At 40.2% G+C, this 15,691-nt stretch overlaps 1 long non-coding RNA gene and 1 pseudogene across 1 annotated transcript in view; both read right to left on the bottom strand.

The window, feature by feature from the left end:
* The window catches only part of LOC110487300, a 330,040-nt pseudogene extending 323,754 nt beyond the window's left edge, over window positions 1-6,286 (bottom strand).
* Window positions 6,287-6,535: 249 nt separating this feature from the next.
* LOC118936445 overlaps window positions 6,536-15,691 on the bottom strand; it is a 125,373-nt gene continuing 116,217 nt past the window's right edge. Inside the window, exons 2-3 of the long non-coding RNA XR_005035465.1 lie at window positions 8,692-8,788; window positions 6,536-7,573 (exon numbers count right to left, since the gene is read on the bottom strand). This is a non-coding gene — a long non-coding RNA (uncharacterized LOC118936445). The remainder of the gene's footprint in view (window positions 7,574-8,691; window positions 8,789-15,691) is intronic.

Below are 15,691 nucleotides of genomic sequence, written 5' to 3'. Positions count from 1 at the left end.
GTAGTGCTTTCGTTGAAAAGCCTATTTGAAATTGGACACTTTGGTGGGATTAACAACAAGATTACCTTGAAAATGACATAAAACACACGTATGTTTTAGGAATTGTAATTATGAGACTTGTGGTTTGAATTTGGCGCCCTCTTTTTTCACTGGTAGTTGTCATATCGATCCCGGTATTGGGATTGTAGCCATAACAAGTTAAACAGGTCAACATTCACAAGGTCGCATGGCCAAATGGATTACCAGGATGTGTACTCCGAGCTTGCGCTGACCAACTGGCAAGCTGTCTCTGACTGAGTCTGTAATACCAACATGTTTCAAGCAGACCATCATAGTCCCTGTGCCCCAAAACACCAAGGTAACCTGCCTAAATAACTACTGACCCTTAGCACTCACTTGGACAGGTCACAGTTGTAAATGAGAAATTGTTCTCAACTTGCCTACATGGTTAAATAAAGGTGAAATTAAAAAACGTCTGTAGCCATGCAGTGTTTTGAAAGGCTGTTCATGGCTCACATCAACGCCATTATCCCAGACACCCTAGACCCACTCCAATTTGCATACCGAACAAACAGATATGCAATCTCTATTGCACTCCACACTGCCCATTCTCACCTGGACAAAAGGAACACCTACATGAGAATGTTATTCATTCATTGTTATTCATTACAGCTCAGCGTTCAACACCATAGTGGCCTCAAATGTCATCACTAAGCTAAGGACTAAACACCTCCCTCTGCAACTGGATCCTGGACTTCCTGATGGGCCACTTCCAGGTGGTAAGAGTAGGGAACAAAACATCAGGCATGCTGATCCTTAACATTGGGGCCCCTCAGGGTTGCATGCTCATATTCTCCCTGTTCACCGATGACTGCATGGCCAAGAACGACCAAGCACGACGACACAACAGTGGTAGGCCTGATCAACGACAAAGATGAGACAGCCTATATGGAGGAGGTCAGAGACCTGGCAGTATGGTGTGTCGTGTCTTTAGTATCATTGAAGCTGAAGACAATTGATTTGATAAAATAACACTGTAATTATTATTATGTGATTAAACTAATCATGTAAATTTCAATTTCAAGGAAGTCAGGGCACCACAGAAACTTCAGATTAAAGTTATAATTTTCTGAATATAACTCTTCAGATATTACAATATCTGATCAATTAGTCTTCTATTAATGAATTATTCTTTACCTTACATCAGTCACATTTCAAACGTCGTAGAAGTCTTAGTTATCTGCACGAACCCGGCCTAAACTATGAATCATCCATGCACCAATTGGCATAATAATGTATTTACTAACTAATTAAATAATGACAGAAATGCATAACAAACAGTAGATATTGTTTACTAACAACGATAGGGAAGATCCCCTAGTGGGCTAAACCGATATGGCGGCTTGGTATACAAAGGAAAGGGGGTGTGGACTGATAAAGGAGTGGGAAAGACAAAGGGATTCATTAACCTGGGTGTAGGAGAGAGTGAGAGAGGGGCAAGCCATGATCTACACCCAGCAAGGGCCACGTCATGACAGGTGCCAGGATAACAACCTCTCCCTCAGCGTGATCAAGACAAAAGAGATGATTGTGGTCTACAGGAAAAGGAAGACCGAGCAAGCGCCCATTCTCATCGATGGGGCTGTAGTGGAGCAGGTTGAGAGCTTCAAGTTCCTTGGTGTCCACAATACCAACAAACTATTATGGTCCAAACACACCAAGACAGTTGTGAAGGGGGCTCGACAACTCCTATATTCCCTCAGGAGACTGAAAAGTTTTGTTATGGGTCCTCAGATCCTAAAAATATTATATAGCTGCACTGTCGAGAGCATGGCTGCATCACCGCCTGGTATGGCAACTGCTCGGCCTCCGACTGCAAGGTACTACAGAGAGTAATGCGTACGGCCCAGTACATCACTGGGGCCAAGCTTCCTGCCATCCAGGACCTCTATACCAGGCGGTGTTAGAGGAAGGCCCTAAAAATTGTCAGAGTCCAGCCACCCTAGCCATAGACTGTTCTCTCTGCTACTGGACGACAAGCACTACCTGAGCACCAAGTCAATGTCCAAAAGGCTTCTTAACAGCTTCTAACCCTAAGCGATAAGATTCCTGAACAGCTAATCAAATGGCTACCTGGACTATTTGCATAAGCTGCTGCTACTCTCTGTTTATTATCTATGCATAGTCACTTTACCTCTAACTACATGTACATATTACCTCAATTACCTTGACTAATCTGTGCCCCCGCCACTTTGACTCTGTACCATTACCCCCTGTATATTGCCTCGCTGCTGTCATTTTATTGTTGCTTTTTAATTATTCGTCATTTTTCTTCTTTTATTAACTTTTTTTTCTTTAAAACTGACTACATTGTTGCTTGTAAGTAAGCATTTTACTGTAAGGTCTTACACCAGCTGTATTTTCTCACATGTGACAAATAACATCTCATTTGATTTTAATACGGAAGTCAATTAGGTGACTTGAACAGTTTAAAAGACCCAGATGAACACAGACAAACAAGAAGAAAAAAAAGTTCTGTATTATATTGAGTTGTATCCACACTTTCTACTCTTATTCTTTTTTGAGACTTGTCACAGATGCTCTTAATTGTATCGCCCTTATTCAGAGAGAGAGAGGAACAGCTACATCAATAGTAATCATGTCTTTACCCTGAGCACACATTCTGATATAAGAGTCAAGAGAGTTCTAGAACTCAAAATAGAACAGTTTACTCCAGACATTGAGGAAAGAGATTGATCTGCATTGAATACAAAAAAGACTGAAGACAAATATTAATGTGATCTGACAAAGCCTGAAAGACTGCTGTTTGAATATAGAAAAATATATACAGTACGTTATCAGTACAGAACAGACTGCTTTAAAGTTGCACTTGTATGGACTCCCAATGGAATATACTGCATGATCTAATTTATTAATCACCATTGGATTCCATGTTGCATCAATGCTTAATGAATCATTTAATCAGCATTGTACTTATCTCGTCTGACAGTGTTCCATGTCCACAAAGGTATGTTGTCTGCGAGTGTTCCATGTCCACAAAGGTATGTTGTCTGCGAGTGTTCCATGTCCACAAAGGTATGTTGTCTGAGAGTGTTCCATGTCCACAAAGGTATGTTTTCTGAGAGAGTTTAATGTCCACAAAGGTATGTTGTCAGAGTGTTCCATGTCCACAAAGGTATGTTTTCTGAGAGTGTTCCATGTCCACAAAGGTATGTTGTCTGCGAGTGTTCCATGTCCACAAAGGTATGTTGTCTGCGAGTGTTCCATGTCCACAAAGGTATGTCTTCTGAGAGTGTTCAAAGTCCACAAAGGCCCATCCTTTTAAATGCAAACAAAATATCACCAACATCTTTAGTGTGCATCAAACAGTCCAACAGCTTCTGTTACAAACTTGTATAGTCCACATTTTCCAACGAAGGCCATCACAGACCGAAAGCGCAACAAATTACAACCTCTGGATCTGTCCAGGTTTCATTGTTATGACTGATATTGGGGTCAGTTAGCAACCCAAGGTGTCAGTCTTCTCCCTCCTCGACCTCAACCAGACTCCCCTATGTGATAGCCATCTGGGTCGCCAGGTAAGACTCATTTGGCCATAATGGTAGGTCTTCTTCACAGGGGGTTATATGGGATGTGACCTGTGTGTGAGTGGGGGGTACAGAGCTCTCCTCAACATGATACTACTGTACAGTGAAGTTTACAGATGCGAGCATAGGTGTATAGGACTGCAGAGTCGCTGTATGTGGTTTGCAGGCCTATAGTGCTGACATCTTCTAATGAATATTAGAATGTTCTCTAGTAGTTACAAGTAAAGCTACTGTGTAGTTGGAATCACGTTATAACACAAATGTGTTCATTGCATCTAACTAATTGCCATGGTAATTAAATGACCAAAGTATCAAATGGATAACAATAATCAATATTCTAATCAAAACTTCAAGACGGTAAATAAATCATATTAAGAGTATAGAAGAATGTTGAATAAACCAATACGGGGCCGTTGGAACCGGGATGGAATTAAGTTAAAACATCAACAGCTTGGAGCTTTATCCGACTGTATCACAGTTCAAAATCTATAGCATACTGTATCAAACAGCCAACTGTGGTGAAAAAATGACATGGAGCTCACCTTCTGATCGTGGCTGTAGCCTAGAGCCCAGTCCTCCTGTGTTGGATGGAACAGAAGGATTAGGATGTAGAAGCTAAGGCGGCATTTCGGATAGCTCGCTCTTTCATCTGAGCTGATGAGCACACTGCTCTCAAACTCAGGGTCTGTCAGCACCATTATCTGGAAGAGAGGGAGAGGGTAGAGAGAGAGAGAGAGAGAGTGGAGAGAGAGAGAGGGTGGAGAGAGAGAGAGAGGGTAGAGAGAGAGAGTGGAGAGAGAAGAGAGAGGAGAGAGAGAGCCATATCAGCACTCCAGGTCTAGTGGTTGGCATGCAGCATGCTGTTACTAGCGCTAAGACCTTCACTTTGTTTTGGACTTCAATTTACAAATGTGCCTCTCACCTCTGTTGCCATGGTTTTGGCCTCTTCCAGTGCACTCACAGGTCTGTTCTTTGGTGCACTTTGGCTTCCAGTCACCCCTGTCCAGATGCATTCACTTTAATGAGATAGGTTGCTAGATCAAATCCCCGAGCTGACAAGGTAAAAATCTGTTGTTCTGCCCCTGAACAAGGCAGTTAACCCACTGTTCCTACGCCGTCATTGTAAATAAGAATTTGTTCTTAACTGACTTGCCTAGCTAAATAAAGGTTAAAAACATTTTTTTTTTAAATAGAGGTGTAAGTAAATCGTGAGGGGCCACAACACAACTAAAACAATAAGTTGCTATGTTAAAGAATAGGATAAGTTTTAAGTTGTAAGAATATAGTGTAGATCAATAGGCTGCTGTGCTATGGTATTCTGTAACACCGCTGTGAAGGAAGAGAGAACTCCACAACTTTGCATTTACCATGCGTGACTACAGCTCAGTTGTAAATGAGAACTTGTTCTCAACTTGCCTACCTGGTTAAATAAAGGTGAAATAAATAAAATAAAAATGTCTACGCAATGCAATTTGTTTTGAACAATATTTAAATGTGTGATAAGAAAGAACAAATATTTGTGCAATAAAGAATGTCTTTGTGGAATGCTCAATCTTACTGTAACTCTCGTCGTATGTAGAAGGATCGGACCAAAGCGCAGTATTCATAATTATTTATTAAAACTGAACACAGACAAAATGGCACAACACAAAACAGTTCTGAAAGGTGCAAACACTAAACAGAAAATAACTACCCACAAAACCCATGTGGGGAAAAAACTACCTAAGTATGGTTCCCAAACAGAGACAATGAGAGACAGCTGTCCCTGATTGAGAACCATACCCGGCCAAAACAAAGAAATACAAAGCATAGAAAAAGGACATAGAATGCCCACCCAAATCACACCCTGACCAAACCAAAATAGAGGAATAAAAAGCTCTCTATGGTCAGGGCGTGACTATCTATCTATGGGCGTGACTCTTACCACCATGGGAGGATTTCTATTTCCATGCTAGAAATAATATAGTCTCTACTTTCATTTCGTCATAAATTCAGTGAAAATGTAAATGTGTTGCTGCATATTTGTTGGAAATGAGCCTCTTGTGAAAGCAATAACAGAGCACAATCTGTAAAACTAAAATCATAATAGGAATACAAATGTAGGTATTAGGTATAAACATGTAAATTGCAGTACATGTTCATACTATAAAATAAGATACTGTGAAAGTACACAACATTGACACAACTTAATTAAGATGAAGCCCTTGGTTTGGAAGCCTGTATGATATATATATATAATATTAAATACTACATTGTAACAAAATCTGACCTTATTCGTGTAGTATCTATATCTTGGTATAATATGATTTTTTGGGGGGGTGCGATGTAAAGCATACATTTTCATTACAGTTCATTACTCACAAAACACAGAAATATCCCTAAAAACCATTTCCTCTATATAAAACCATGGATTTTTTCTCTCAAAATAATCCATAGATATCTTGATTAATAAGACATACATAGCTCAAATATGCTATAATTATAAGAAACTACTAAACCCAGACAGAAAAGGGAGAAGGAAAAGCGTGACTTGGATAGTGTCACAGCCTAAACGGCTGTGTTTTCTTTCCCTGCAACAGATTTGAATTGGAAAAAGCAGCAGTGCATTTGTCACTGACAAAAATACCACCGTCTTTCCCCAGCTTTAACTAGGAATAATCCCCACCCCTCTTTCCCCAGCTTTAACTAGGAATCCTCCCCACCCCTCTTTCCCCAGCTTTAACTAGGAATCTTTCCCACCCCTCTTTCCCCAGCTTTAACTAGGAATCTTTCCCACCCCTCTTTCCCCAGCTTTAACTAGGAATCTTTCCCACCCCTCTTTCCCCAGCTTTAACTAGGAATCTTTCCCACCCCTCTTTCCCCAGCTTTAACTAGGAATCTTTCCCACCCCTCTTTCCCCAGCTTTAACTAGGAATCTTTCCCACCCCTCTTTCCCCAGCTTTAACTAGGAATAATCCCCACCCCTCTTTCCCCAGCTTTAACTAGGAATCCTCCCTGGTGGTGATTTAGAAAAATTGTTTTTCATTAAAGCCAATAAACAGACAGCGGATTCTGTGCCAGTGTCTCTTTTTTTAAATGTTCCTTTTTTTTTTTTTTGCGAAGAGCCCCCTCTATTTCACCCAGTGTCTTATAAACTACAAATTACATGGGACAAGGCCCTAAGGCCAGGTCTAATCATTTTCAATAATATCGTATTAAACAACAGCATTTATTATGAGTGGAAATTGCGTTTCACCTTGCATTTTTGATTCTTCTGTCTCTGTCTCACTAAGTACAAATGCTACAAGTCATTGAAGGACTTCACCACTACACCACTTCACCACTGAACAAGGAGACACTGAATGTTTCTCAGCTCTCTAATAATAATTTAGGCGAGTCCTTTTCAACCAGGCTCCCTTTATATTTACTGTAATACATTTCATATTAAGACATATCTCTATTGAGGGCTTGTTGTATAGCTGTGTGTATAGCTGTACTCTGTATATCCCCTATATCACTGCTGCATTTAATGGAAGGCATACACTTTAAATGTTGAGAATGAAAGGAATTGCAGAAGTTTGGAAAGGTATAAACAGCCAAAGATGATTCATCTTTAACCAACCTGATTGGATTTCCTGCACAGTAAATGTTACTTGCCATGCGACATAATCAAGATTAAACCCTAATCAAACATTATTTCTCTTACAAAATGTAATAACATGTATTGGACAAAGCCTTCTCATAACCCATCTCTCAGTAGGTGTAATTCATTTCCTTTCTGAGATTGTTTATGTGGATCATATGGACATGGGCATGTCTATCTGTTCCTGAATCAGTTTTAACAGGCACTAAGTTCCACGAGGGGAGGTTACGTAACAGCTCACATCATCGTCAATAACTTCCACATCATCAAATATACCATCGCATCGCCAGGTATTTCACTTTTCACTCCACATCCATTTTGCAATTGTTCACCAATGCGTCTCCTGGGAACAAAGAGGAGTGAGGTCAGTAACAAAGCTTAGATTAATACAGGTTGTTAGGATAACCTCTACATGTTATCTGCTTATGATCAGTTCGTCGGTGGGAGTCCAGTGACCAAGCTAATCATCATGCGAAGAGTGCGATAGTTATTGTTGTGTTGTCTGAGGGGCTGCAGCCTGCTGTTGGATGGAGCTCGAGCCATCTGATGACCGCAAACAAAGAGAGGAGCGGAGGAGATGATGCCTCACAGCAGATAAATATTGTCAAACCCAGATCGATTGCGGCCTATCTGTGAGTGAGCACTCTATAGGAAAAGGTATATTTAGGCTAATTTCCAGTGAATTGGGATATCAATCTCGTTACAACCATAGAAATAGAATGTATATTCATTCTATGTCTATTAATTCTATTTATATGTCTAGAAGGCTAGACTTCATTATTAGCAGTGGTTGTGAGTCAAACTGTGCAGAAGACCTTGGAATAAGGCTCAACATTCATAAGAGTGTCTTCTTTCAATGCTTGAAATGTAATAACATCATTCAAATCTATTACCTATTATCTATCAGCGTATCAGCATTTAAGGCTCGACCCACACAGTTTATAATGTGGAATAGATGGTTAACTTCCCAAAGTAGAAAGAAACTTTGCTCAAAGAATTAACACCTACTTTGTCTTATTAGTTTTGCTTCAGAATGTATCGACAAACCAACAAGATTATGTCTTGAATACGTTTTGGCTTTCTAAAAGGTATCTCTGGTCTCTGTGTTGTGTCATGGTAAATGTCCTGAGGCTATAACTACAGTATGAGTAAGTTTTGCTTGGTAACAATCTTGAATTGACTTTCTAACTCTAGGCAAGCTTCCAGCATAAGGCAATGTAAGCTAAATAAGGTCATTAAACTTTGGGATCTCAAAAAAAAAAAAAAAACATGTAAATGCTTGAGGGAAAATATGTATTCAAACCAAATGTATTTTATTTTACAGTCGGTCTACCGTCTAACCTTCACTTCGAGTTAACATTCGATTTGATCAGAAAGAACATATACTGGCAGCAGAGAATGGACATTGAACAATTCAGTCATTATTGTGTTATTGAAAATCACTCTTGAAGTTTGTCTTACCTTTCTCTTGTTGGATGGACAGACAGGTAACTCAGCACAGTCTTAGATCCCACTTTGTCATTCATCCTCTCATAGCTGGATCCCATAGTCTGTTGATCTGTAAAAAAAAATAAAAATGTGTCTTTTAAACTAAATACAGACAGCCATACAGACTTACAGACAGTGGTTACATACCAACACCTGCTTCCAACCATCACCACATCTTAAGGTAGGTTGATGACCTAATTAAATAATCTTGGCCATGTCATGTGAAATATCCCTGTTATTGTACATCTTACAGTACTTGGCTTTCTCACCCTATAACTACAGGAATCTAGGGTGCTCGAGGGCCTTTGATCCTATAACATACAAACTAAATATACGACAATGACATATGAAGAATGCAAAAACGTTTGGATGTGCCCTGAATCCTGGAGACTTGAACGTGCACAGATAGGGCTCTACCTGTGCAGAAGACATGCCCCTTTGCCCTTTCAGTCTCCAAAGTGTCCTTTTCGGTGGTAGAATAATTTCCCAGCCAAAGTTTTTATTTTAAATACATGTTTTGTCATTGTTGTTCTGAACCCACTGCATGCAAGTCATCTTTAATTAACTTCTTATGGCTGCAGGGACAGTATTGAGTAGTTTGGATGAAAAGGTGCCCATTGTAAACGGCCAGCTCCTCAGTCTCAGTTGCTAATATATGTATATTAATATTAGTATTGGATAGAAAACACTCAAGTTTCCAAAACTCTCAATTGCCTTTCCCTCTCCTACTGATAAAGACATTTGCGGTTGATATATTATTTATTATATATTTTAAAAACAACCTGAGGATTGATTATAAAAAATGTTTGACATGTTTCTGTGGACATTACGGAAACTATTTGGAATTTGTCTGCGTTGATGTGACCGCTCTTTCCTGTGGATTTCTGAACATAACGCGCCATATGTTGGATATAAAAATAATCTTTATGGAACAAAAGGAACATTTATTGTGTAACTGGGAGTCTCGTGAGTGGAAACATCTGAAGATCATCAAAGGTAAACTATTCATTTGATTGCTTTTCTGATTTTCGTGACCAAGCTACTTCATACTAAGTGTACATAATGTTTTGTCGAGCGATCGATTAACTTACACAAACGCTTGGATTGCTTTCGCTGTAAAGCATATTTTCAAAACACGACAGGTGGATTAACAAAAGGCTAAGCTGTGTTTTCCTATATTGCACTTGTGATTTCATGATTATAAATATTTTTAGTAATATTCATTGAATGTGGCGCTATGTTGTTGATGACAATTATCCCGTTAACAGGATTGCAGCCCTAACAAGTTACCTTCTCATCCATGCTTCAGAAACAAAAGGTTGCACGTCTTGATTGTTGACCAATGACCAGTCATCAGCATTGGAGCACAAAGGTGGGCACACATATCCAAATTAGTGATCAAAAATAACTTCCACAGGGATGCTGGTCTATGTTGATTCCAATGTGTCAAGTTGGCTGGCGGACCATTCTTGAGGATGAAAAACACAGCAGTGTCGGAGTTCTTGACACAAACCAGTGCATCTGGCTCCTCCTACCATACCCCATTCAAAGGCACTTTCACCCTCTGAATGACACATACACAACCTATGTCTCAATTGTTTCAAGGCTTAACAATCCTTCTTTAACCTGTCTCCTCCCCTCCATCTACACTGATTGATGTGGATTTAACAGGTGACATCACTAATGGATCGTAGCTTCTACCTGGATTCACCTGTTCAATCTATGTCATGGAAAAATCAGGTGTTCCTAATGTTTTGTATAGTCAGTGTATGTCTAAAGATAAACAGCTGTACCATCGCACTGCTGTCATTATTATGGGATGAAGATTTAACATACTGTATGCTGGCGAATTTATTACAATATTTGTGAGGAAGAACAGGGCTACCCGGCTGGCAATGAGCACTCTGCAAGCATGCTGCCCTCCAAAGTGATGGCACGGTGCAGACAGTGCATGCTTTCCATCTGATCCTGCAGACTCAGTTAACCTCTCTTGGGTAGGGGGCAGTATTTTCACGTTCGGATGAAAAGCGTGCCCAAAGTAAACTGCCTGTTACTCAGGTCCAGAAGCTAGGATATGCATACAATTGGTATTTGGATAGGAAACACTCCAAAGTTTCTAAAACTGTTACAATTATGTATGTGCGTATAACAGAACTGATATGACAGGCAAAACTCAGAGGACAAACCATCCAGGGGGAAAAACGAAATTGAGGCCATAGGATTTTCCATTTGTTTTCTATGGGATACCCTTATTATTAGGAACCTGGTTGCAGTTCCTATGGCTTCCACTAGATGTCAACAGTCTTTAGAAATTGTTCAATGTTTTCTTTTGAGAAATGAAGAAGTAGTGCTATTCATTGTAAGTGTCACTCCAGGTGGACTCTACTGTTTTGATGCGCATGAACTGGAGCACGCTTCACTGTCACGAACGGTGTTGTAAGAATCGGACCAAGGCGCAGCGTGCGTAGAGTTCCACATGTTTAATAAATTAAACTCACCAAAACAATACAGAACAAACTAAACGTGAAGTCAATGCAGTGCTCCCAGGCACTACACAAAAACAAGATCCCACAACAAACAGTTGGGAAAAGTTGGGAAAAGGCGGCCTAAATATGATCCCCAACCTCAGAAAACGATAGACAGCTGCCTCAGATTGGGAACCATATCAAGTCAACCTAGAAAAAAAGAAACTATAAAGGATCTCTAAGGTCAGGGCGTGACATTCACGTTGTTTTTATCCGGTATTGGAAACAGTTTATAACCGTCTTACATTTATCGATTATTTACATTTTAGGGTCCTTGAGGTTGGATTAGGAACGTTGTTTGAAATGTTTGGACCAAGTTTACCGGTAACTTATTACTTTGTAGGCCTGTTGGGCAGCTTGAAACCGGTTTATTTCTGAATCAAACACGCCAAATAAATGGACATTTGTGATGTTTGTGGGACATTTTGGAGTGCCAACAGAAGAAGATCTTTAATTAAAGGTAAGGCATGAATTATATAGCTACTTCTGACTTTTGTGGCGCACCTGCCTGATTGAAATATGATTTTCATGTGTTTGTATACGGGGCGGTGTCCTCAGATAATCACATGGTTTGCTTTCGCCGTAAAGCCTTTTTGAAATCTGACTCAGCAGCTGGATCAACAAGAAGTTAAGCTTTATTTTGATGTATAACACATATTTTCAAGAATGTTAAATATTTTAATTTGGTATTTTTGAATTTCACCGGATGTTGGGCAGGTGCGACGCTACCGTCCCACCTGCCCATAAGAAGTTAAAAATAGGCAGTATGATTTTGCTTGGTCTGGACTCCAGAGAAGTTACATGATATATCCCTAGTTGATATTGGCTGTTAACGTGAACAACTTTCAGCTCAAAATGCAGTTTATTTCTGTATCCTGTGTTTGAAAATATATCACAGTTTATGGCTGAATTGACAGGCTACATTTTCACTCATTTTCGCTCGCTTGTGTGCATGTTCGTGTGAGCCTAAGATTAGCTACCATGTGCCTGTGATTAACTAATTATTTATGTCCGAAGACTGGAAAAAGTCCACACCCACTAAGAAATAACCCCCTTCAGATGTGCGATGCAATTTACAGTATGAGTGAGGAAAGACGAATGGGAACAGATTCTTATTTTATAGCTCTTCGGGTTTTTTTCTCCTGATGGCGTAGTCGGCAGAGACTAGTGCTACTGTGCCAGTAATGGATTTTTGATTGAAATTACAATAAGATCTTTTTTCATTCCAGTTTATTCTGGAGTGCCGGGGAAAGAAGGTCAAAATGATTACAAATTAGAATAATGAGAGAGACAGACACTGCATGTGGGCATGCTGACAGCTTGTACAGGATATTAAAAGAGAGTTGGGAATTGAATGGGGCGATGACTGATTGGAGAGGGAAATTTTCTATGCAATGGGCCTCCCAGCACTAGGGAGCTCCAAAGGGCTGCGTTATGTTGTCCGCGGCAGGCAGGGACATTACAGCAAAGACACACAATGCTGTCTGACTGAGTTGCTTGCCAAGTATAAATTGAAGAGATAGCAAGCTCCTGTCTGGTATTGTATGTAGGCTATGAATCCATTTTACTTTTCACCACTTAGTTATATCCTCAAGTACTAAGGCTCTGATGTGAGAGTGTCATGGACAGACTGTACAATCAGACAGAAATGCATTCAATCAAACCTCCAAACCATAACGCATATGCCTCCTACAGTTTGTCTGATTTCCGAGGTGCCTTTTTTTGTTATTCCATAACCTAGAATTAATATATATTCATGAGTGTCTGCAGGGAGGGAAGCTGTAATAATTAGCATGCAATTGCCGTGTTTAACTTCTTGGTGACAGGGGGCAGTATTTTCACGTCCAGATGAAATGCATGCCCAAATTCATCTGCCTGCTACTCATCACCAGAATATATGATATGCATATCATTAGTAGATTTGGATAGAAAACACTCTGAAGTTTCTAAAACTGTTTGCATCATGTCTGTGAGTATAACAAAACCTATGTAGCAGGCGAAACCCTGAGGACAAACCAATCAGATTTTTTTTTTTGAGGTCACTCTTTTCAATGGGTTTTCATTGGGAATCCAAATTTCTAAGGGACCTTCTTGCAGTTCCGACCGCTTCCACTGGATGTCACCAGTCTTTAGAAATTGGTTTAGGTTTTTCCTTTGTGTAATGAAGAAGTAGCCCTGTTCAAAACGAGGGTCACTTCAAGTGTACTGTTAGAGGGGCGTGACCTGAACGGTAGCGTCAGATTGTTTTCTTCCTGTATTGAACACAGATCATCCCGTCTTCAATTTTATCGATTATTTACTTTAAAAAATACCTATAGTTGTATTACAAAAGTAGTTTGAAATGTTTTGGCCAAGTTTACAGGTAACTTTTGAGATATTTTGTAGTCATGTTGCGCAAGTTGGAACCGGTGTTTTTCTGAATCAAACATGCCAAATAAATGGACATTTTTGATATATATATGGACGGAATTAATCTAACAAAAGGACCATTTGTGATGTTTATGGGACATATTGGAGTGCCAACAGAAGAAGCTCGTCAAAGGTAAGGCATGATTTATATTTTTATTTCTGCGTTGTGTCGCGCCTGCAGAGTTGAAATATGTTTTCTCTCTTTTGTTTACAGAGGTGCTACCCTCAGATAATAGCATTGTTTGCTTTCGCCGAAAAGCCTTTTTGAAATCTGACATGTTGGATTCACAACATGTGTAGCTTTAATTTGGTGTCTTACATGTGTGATTTAATGAAAGTTTGATTTTTATAGTAATTGATTTGAATTTGGAGCTCTGCATTTTCACTCGCTTTTGGCCAGGTGCTGTCCCACATATCCCAGAGAGGTTAAACCTGGCTTCACCGCCATACAATATGCTCTTCCTTCCTCTTTCATCCTCACCAGCCCTTGTCCACAGAGACAGTTGTTTATCTGGTGTTTGGTGATGATGTTGTTGGGTTCTGCCTTCTAAACTTGAAAATATGAAATACCCTTATTCATGTCACTGAGCGAGAGCGGGGAATGTAGAATGTTTACATTTTGTCGGAATATGTTATTGTTAGACATCAGGTATACCATAGGAAAGAGGAGGGCCACCGTCTGATACAAGTCAACATGACAGCCGTGAGTTGGGGTGGACTGAGGAATTTGAGCAGAGGTCAGGTCAGATGATGTGAGGAAGAACAGATATCACTAATGTTCTTTATATCAACAGAGGTGTATTGGCTGTTCAGAGGTGTAAGGAGGAGACTCAACATAGGAGGAAGGGTTAAATACCAGTGCTTGAGTAAACCTGTCTTGGTCTGTTCAACTGACCCTTTTGGTGAATAGACTTGGTTTGAGCTTTTATAGTTGTCTGTCAGGTTCTACATAACAGGATAAAAACTAACAGTTGTGGCGTTGTCGACAGGATTCACCACGATCTTTAGTCGAACCAGAGAGTCCAAATCTGTGGAGCAGGATTTACCACTTATTTTTACATTTTGGGGAGATGAGAATCGCAGGCTGAACAGTGATAGAATAAGGACCTAAAAAGCCTGAGCTTATTCAGAAGTCCCATTGCATTATGACTGGTCGAAGATTTATGGTATCGGGTAAGTCTCGGAAGGTAAGTCCGACCAGGCTATTACCTGCAAAGGGTAAATCCTAGGGGGTAAATCCCGGGTGGGGTTGGTACCCTGCTAAACCCGTAATGGGGGGTGAAAGCCCAGCAGCGGTGGCCGTGCGGCCATAGGGTGTGTGTGTGTATGAATGTTTGAACAAGGATCATCTGTAGTAACAATAGCAATAAAGGGAGCTAAAACCAGAAGTGTACGGGGGAGTGACCAAATTATTAATAGCCTAAGCTGTTACTACTTCGTGCTGTTGGGGGGTAAAACCAGCCACAAGTATATGGATGCATCGAAGTGTGGAACACTGAAATTAGAGAACGGTCCAGACCACAATACGCAGGCATCCTAACCACAGCATTTTATCAGCAGTGGATAAAACTGGAAAAATAGAAAAATAGAGACCTGCGAGGTAAAATGGAGTAGGCAGTAGACAAGAATGAGGCGAAAAATAAAAAACTAGGCACTGCCGAAGGGCATGCACATAGATTAGATGAACAAAAGCAGGAATTGGCTAAAGAGCTAGAAAAGAGTCAAACCTAACCCAGGAATTAGAGAAAGACATTGAGGATAAACAACTCAACAATGTCAAAATATGTCTGGTGGAGTATATACAATTGTCACTCCTCCACTGTTCGCCCCATGCTATGAGGTGAAACAGGTCACAACTGGTAGACCATCATTTTACCCCTCTCTTAAAGAGCAAAAAGAGTGATATGGGTTGTGAGAGGCAGAGGACAGGAACATTATGAGTTCGGACATGGTAGTCCCGGACTGGGTAGTGGACCAGCAGATTCAGGTAATCATAGAGATGTGCGACCAGTACAAACACACGTGACCCCGGTTACATA

The sequence above is a fragment of the Oncorhynchus mykiss genome, chromosome 13 (assembly GCF_013265735.2).
Source record: "Oncorhynchus mykiss isolate Arlee chromosome 13, USDA_OmykA_1.1, whole genome shotgun sequence".
NCBI classification, from domain to species: Eukaryota; Metazoa; Chordata; class Actinopteri; order Salmoniformes; family Salmonidae; genus Oncorhynchus; species Oncorhynchus mykiss.
Note: the sequence above shows the minus strand (reverse complement) of the source record. Positions and strands in the feature narration are given on the sequence as shown.